The sequence below is a fragment of the Choloepus didactylus genome, chromosome 4 (assembly GCF_015220235.1).
Source record: "Choloepus didactylus isolate mChoDid1 chromosome 4, mChoDid1.pri, whole genome shotgun sequence".
NCBI lineage: Eukaryota > Metazoa > Chordata > Mammalia > Pilosa > Megalonychidae > Choloepus > Choloepus didactylus.
In genome coordinates, this window is record NC_051310.1 from 154,246,511 (window position 1) to 154,253,992 (window position 7,482).

Below are 7,482 nucleotides of genomic sequence, written 5' to 3' on the forward strand. Positions count from 1 at the left end.
ATTCTTACTGAGTTGAAAACAGAGATTGGAGTTTGGGAAGGCCAAGGTGGCTGGAGTTTGTGGTGAGCATACTGAAGAAGTTGCACAAATAGAAAGCTCCTGACATCTACAGAGGAGACACCTTTTCTTAATTTTTATTTTGAAATAATTTCAAACATATAGGACAGTTGCAAATACAATGCAAACTCCATATAGAGAATTCCAATACCCCACCCCCAGATATCTGTATCTACCAATTTTACATTTTGCTACCTTTGCAGTACCTTTCTTTCTCTTTCCTTCCTTCCTTCCTTCCTTCCTTTCTTTCTTCCTTCCTTCCTTCCTTCTTTCCTTCCTTCTTCTCTCCCTCCCTCCCTCCTCCTCTCTTTCTTTCCACTATATCTATTATCTTTCTATCAATTATCTATCTACCCATTTATCATCTTCTGCACATTTGAGAGCAGGTTGCATATACCATACTCCTTGAACTCATAATACTTCCATGTACATTTCCTACAAACAAGGGTATTAACTTTTGTCATTAACTTAACTATAGTTAATTCAAGAAATTTAAAATGGGTATAAAGCTTAAATTCTATGTTTCAATTTTTCCTTATGCCCCCTTTGAGCTTTTCTCCTCCATTTTTAGATCCCCTCCAGTATCATATATTGCATTGATTGCCATTAACTCTTAATTAACTCTTTTTTTTAAATTAAGTATATCAAAAGAAATTTTTTAAAAGATATACAATAAAAAACATTTCAAAAAAACCATAACAAGGGAGTAAGAAAAATCACCTAACTTAACATAACTACTTTACTCCCAACATGTTCCTAGTCTACCCCAAGAAAATAACCTAATGTAGCAACATTTCTGTGAACTTGTTCCTACCATACCCATCCGAAGTTAACAAACCATAGTCATTCCTGGGCATTCCCAGAATGTTAATTTATGCACAAAAGCTTATCTCTTCTTATTGTGTTATCATTCCCCCTTCATTAATTGCTATTGCTAGTTCCCCTACATTCTATATTATAAACCATTTATTTTAGGAGTGTGTTGTTTAACCTCCAGGTGTTTGTGAATTTTCTAACTCTCTGATGGTTATTGACTTTTAAGTGTATTCCATTGTGGTCAGAGAATCTGCTTTGAATAATTTTGATTTTTTTAAATTTATTGAGGCTTGTTTTACATCCCAGTATATGGTCCCAGAATATGGCATATTCTAGAGAAAGTTCCATGATCACTAGAGAAGAATGTGTATCCTGGTGACTTGGGATGTAATGTTCTATATATGTCTGTTAAATCAAATTCATTTATCAGATTGTTTAGGTCTTCAATTTCCTTATTGGTCTTCTGTCTGGTTGATCTATCTATAGGAGAGAGTGATGTGTTGAAGTCTCCCACAATTATTGTGGAAACATCCATTGCCTCCTTTAGTTTTGCAAGTGTTTGTCTCAAGTATTTTGTGGCACCATGATTGGGTGCATAAACATTTATGATTGTTATTTCCTCTTGTTGTATTGTCCTTTTCATTTGTATGTAGTGGCCTTCTTGTCTCTTTAACATCCTTGAATTTAAAGTCTATTTTATCTGGGATTAATATTGCTACTCCTGCTTTCTTTTGGCTGTAGCTTGCATGAAATATTTTTTCCATCCTTTCACTTTCAATTTCTTTGTGTCAGTGTGTCTCTTTTAATTGGAGAGTTTAATCCATTTACATTCAATGTTATACTGTGAAGGCATTTCTTGAACCAGCCACCCTACCCTTGGGTATATGTTTGTCAGATATATTTTTTCCCTCTCTCTCTTAAAGTTCTTTAATGAACCAATATTGAATCTCTTTAGCACTGAACATTTCTCCATCTCTCTCTCTCCTTTCTTTGTTTCTCTGTCAGTAGGGCTCCCTTTAGTATCTCAAGTAGGGCAGGTCTTTTATTAGCAAAGTCTCTCAGCTTTTGTTTGTCTGTGAAAAATTTAAGCTCACTCTCAAATTTGAAGGAGAGCTTTGCTGGATAAAGTATTCTTGGTTGGAAATTTTTCTCTCTCAGAATTTTAAATATGTCATGCCACTGCCTTCTCACCTCCATGGTGGCTGCTGAGTAGTCAGTACTTAGTCTTATGTTGTTTTCTTAGTAAGTGGTGAATTGCTTTTCTCTTGCTGCTTTCAGAACTTGCTCCTTCTCTTCAGTATTTGACAGTCTGGTTAGAATATGTCTTGGAGTGGGTTTATTCTATTTGGAGTTCACTGGACATTTATGCTTTGTGTATTTATATTGTGTAGAAGGTTTGGGAAGTTTTCCCCAACAATATCTTTGAATACACTTTCTATACCTTTACCCTTCTCTTCCCCTTCTGGGACACCAATGAGTCTTATATTTGGACTTTTTATTTTATCTATGATATCCCTGAGGTCCATTTCAGTTTTTTCAATTTTTTTTCCCCATTCTTTCTTTTGTTCTTTCATTTTCCATTCTGTGGTCCTTGAGGCCGCTGATTTGTTGTTCAGCTTCCACTAGCCTTGTACTATGAGTATCCAGAATTTTTTAATTTGGTCAACAGTTTCTTTTATTTCCATAAGATCATCTGTTTTTTATTTACTCTTGCAATTTCTTCTCTATGCTCTTCTAGGGTCTTCTTCATGTCCTTTACATCCTGTGCCATGCTATTCTTCATGTCCTTTGTATCCTGTGCCATGCTCTCATTGTTTGTCTTTAGTTCTTTGATTAATTGCTCCAAGCACTGTGTCTCCTGTGATCTTTTGATTTGGGTGTTTGGGTTTGGGCTATCCACATCATCTGGTTTTATCATATGCTTTAAGATTTTATGTTGTTTTTGGCCTCTTGGCACTTGCTTTGCTTGATAAGGTTCTTTTAGAATATGTAGGATTATTCTAGGTCAAATCTCTAATTTGTCAGACCTACAGCTTGGTGGCATACACTTTCTCTAACTAACCAGCAGATGGCATCCACAAGTCACATATTCCTCTCAAGCCAGTTCTCCCCAACTTTGTCTTTGCGGTATGTGGGGGTCTGATTCTTGTGGGGTCCAATTGGTGCACCAAGTTTGGGTGTGTTGTTGGCGCTGTCCACCCTGAATGTGGGGTGTGTGTCTGAGTGGTTAGGAAGGGAAGGCCACTTTAATAATCAAACCTCCCAGGTGTTCCTGGAGATTTAAGGCTGTTGCAAGAGTCTAAACTTGATCTCAGTCTTGCCACAGATTGTCTCTGCCACTGACCCACAAGTCTTTGGTGTTGGCGTATTGTCCCTCAGATTTCTGAGTGGGTCCCTCTTCCAAGCTGTGCCCTTCTAGGGTCTCTGCTGAAGGAAGGTTGTGCTACATCACAAGTGTGTGTCATCCCTCAAGGGAAGTTCTGGGTTGCAGGGCCATGTAGGTGTGTTCCCAGACTACTGTAAGGATGGCTGCATGGGGTGTGTTAATTTCCCCCTTTACACAGCTCCACCTTCTCAGCTCTCGGACAATTAGCTGTGGGTGTGTGAACACCTATTGTCCATACCTGACACTGTGGCATGTGTGCATGCCACTGGAAACACCCCCCATCACACTGGGTTTCTTGGTGCAGATCTGGGCTGTGGCCCCAGTGCCAGGCAGGAGCATTTCCAGCCCCCCAGGAAGATGGTTGCAAGGGGCATGGTTTTTTCCCTTTTGGCTCACCTTTGTCTGCCTTGCTCCAAGACAATTAGCAGCAGGTGCATGAAAAGCTATCTTCCATGCCAGATACTTAGGCATTCACACAGGCTGTTGCTGCCATGCTTCACTGTGCAGTTCTCACTGTCATATCTATAGCCGTTTTTAGGTTTTTTAAAAAAATAACTAGCCCACCACCAAATGCCAACTCTCAGTTTCCCCACACCACAGCATGGCTGCTGGATATTCAGTGGCTTACTCACTCATTTCAGAATGCAGACTCCTGGTTTCACCAAGTTCACAGTCCCTGTGGATTTAGCAGAACTTGCCCAGCTGGTGCATCACTGGAACTGGTGTTCTGGGTCACTTTCTGGCTTTTATCTAGTGTCTTTCATGGAGGTGTTTTTTTTGCCCTATCTCTCCTAGCCAGCATCTTAGGTTATCTCCAGAGGAGACACTGTGTTTTTGCTTAGTACTGACCTGTGCATACATGAGGAAATTACACAAGGCCAGGAAAAGGATCACTGGAAGCCAGGAGGTCAAATAATTCCTAAATCCCACACAGGAATGAAAATGGTTTATGTTACTACTGTTCTGGTTTGCTAATGTTGCCATTACACAAAACACCACAAATGGATTGGCTTTTATAAAGGGGTTTTATTTGGTTACACAGTTACAGTCTTAAGGCCATAAAGTGTCCAAGATAAGGCATCAACAATAGGGTACCTTCAGTGGAGAAATGCCATTGACATCTGGAAAACCTCTGTTAGCTGGAAAGGCACGTGGCTGGCATCTGCTTGCTCCAAGGTTGTGTTTCAAAATGGCATTCCCCAAAATGTAAGTCTCAGCTTCCAAAGACCATCTTCAAAATGTGTCTCTCAGCTGCAACTAGCAGTGAGCTCCTTCTGTCTGAGCTTTTATAGGGCTCCAGTTACTAATCAAGGCCCACACTGAATGGGTGAGGCCATGCCTCCATGAAAATTATCTAATCAGAGTTATCACCTACAGTTGGGTGGGTCACATCTCCATGGAAACAACCTAATCCAAAGGTTCCAATTTAATCAACACTAATACATCTGCCCACACAAGACTGAATCAAAGAACATGGAGTTCTGGGGGACATAATACATCCAAATTGGCACAACTACCATTCAGAGTATAAAGAGCTTGCAGTACATGAGCCTTTGGGTAAAGACAACAGAAATTAGTGGAGATAGTAGTAGGGATATATTAGTCCTAGAATTCTACTAGACCTGTCCATGACATGCGTTTTCTTCTTTGGCTGTTTTTAAGATTTTCTCTTATCATTGGTCATAAGCAAATTGGTTTAAAGTGCCTTGGTTTAATTTTCTTCAAGTTCTGCATGTGCATCTCCATACGTCTGTAGGTATGCATGTGTGCACAAGCACTTTGGATTCATTGAGCAACGCGAACCTATGGATTTATAGTTTACATAAAATTATGAATTGCTCAACCTTTATTTCTTCAATTTTTTTGTCTCCATTCCTCTGCATTAGGAACTCCAACTATACACACACACACACACACAATTGCTTGAAATTGTCTCACAGGTCACTGATGCTCTAGTTTTTTTCAATCTTTTCTCTATTTCATTTTGATAGATATGAAATAGATAGATTCTATCACTATGTCTTCATGTTCACTAATCTATTTTTCTGCAGTATATAATCTCTTGTTACTATCATCCACCATATGGTTTATATCACAAATTGTATTTTTCAACCTTACAAATTCAATTTGAGTTTCAAAATATATCTTCCATATCTCTAATTAACATTGTCACTATTTCCTCTACCTACTTATAATAATTTTATAGTCATATTTATTTATTATCTAATTCTATCATATGTGTTATTTATAGATTTATATCTATCAACTGATGTATCATCTCATTATGGGCCAAATGTCCTCCTTCTTTGCACACTTTGCCATTTTTGTCTGGATGACATTGTAACATTTATATTTTTGGGTGCTGGATGTTTTGTATTCCTACATATTTTTAAGTTTGGTTCTAGTACACATCAAACTGGGGAAAGAGTTTTATCCCTGTTCTAGTTTGCTAATGCTGCCATTATGCAAAATACCTGAAATGAATTGGCTTTTATGAAAGAAATTTATTTGGGTACAAATTTTCAGTTCTAAGGCCATAAAGATGTGCAAACTAAGATATCAAAAATAAGATGACTTCACTGAAGGAAGGCCAATGGTCTGAGGAACACCTCTTTCATTTGGGAAGGCACATAGCCAGGTTCTGCTGGTCCTTTTCTCCTGGATTGTGATTCAAAATGGCTTTCCCCAAAATGTCTCTGAACTTCTGTCTCTGCTCATCTCTCTCTCAGTTCCTGTGCTTCCTTGCTTCTTTCTCCCAGGATGTTTCTCTGTAAGTGCCTGGGGGGCCCTCTCTTAGCTTCTCCAGGGCAAAGTCTAGGCTTCATCTCTTAATTTAGCATCTCCAAAAGTCCTTCTGTCCACAGGTCCAAGCATCTCTAAGCATCAGCACCAGTGCCTATGTTGGATCCTGGCTCTCTTAAATACTCTAGTAAACTAATCAAGCACCACCCTGAATGGGCAGGGTCCATAACTGGAAACAATTTAATCAGAGTTCTACCCTAATCAACAGACTGATCAGTCTGCCCCCAAAAAGCTGTATTAAAGAATATGGCTTTTCTGGGGGACATAATATATCAAACTGGCACAATTTCCTTGAATCTTGGTTTTAAGCTTTGCTAGTTTGGAAAAGGTAGACTTTATTGTAGGGCTAATTTTGATTAATTAAACCTTAATGGATTAATTAATTAAATTTTAATTAAATAATTAGCTTTAATTTTAATTCCCTTTTTAGTGATTGCTCTAAGAATTACAATATTTTAACCTAATATTTTTACCTTCAAATATATATTACTTCCTTCATAACATAAGAAACCTATAGCAATTTATCTTCATTTTTCCCCTTCTGTGATATTATTGTCAAACAATTTACTTCTACATGTTATGAATACTGTTTCAGTTTGCTAAAGCTACCAGAATGCAATATACCAGAAATGGGTTGGCTTTTTCAATGGGGATTTAATGTCATGAAAATGTTCAAATTAAGGCATCAAGAGAAAGATACCTTCTCAGAGGAAAGGCTGCTGTCATCCAGGGTTCCTCTGTCACATGGGAAAGCACATGGTGATGCCTTCTGGTCCTTCTCTCTTGAGCTCTGATTTCAGCAGCTTTGTCTCTCAGCTCCCCTGGGAGCTTTTTCTTTCTTAGCTTCTCCAGGGCAAACTCTGGATTTCATCTCTTAGCTACTCTGAGCTCTCTGAGTTTCATCTGCATTTATCCTCTCATAAAGGACTCCAGCAAGGGGATTAAGACCCACCTTGAATGGGGTGGGTCACATCTCAATTGAGATAGCCTAACCAAAGGGTCCCACCCACAATAGGTCTTCCCCCACAAGAATGGAATAAAAGAACATAGTCTTTTCTGGGGTACATAGCAGATTCAAAATAGCACAAATACTTAAATATATTATTATTTTGCTTTACCAAACTAATTTTCAACTTTCATCCAGGATAGTCAGCAGAGTTATCCTCCCCTTGAAAAAACTCAAGAGCACACAAAAAATACAAAACAATGGCTTCATAAATATTAGCACTCAGGCAATACAGGGAAACCAAATGAAGTAAGCCCCATGATTTCCCCATCTTATTGCCTGGAGAAATATTCCAGGCTGCCATTCAGGGGAGGGAACCTAGGCAGAGTCCAGTGGCCTCTTTGAGGTGAGGAGATAGAGAGAGGAATCATAGGAAACCAAGATGGCTAAAGTTTACAGGATATGGTAACAGAGA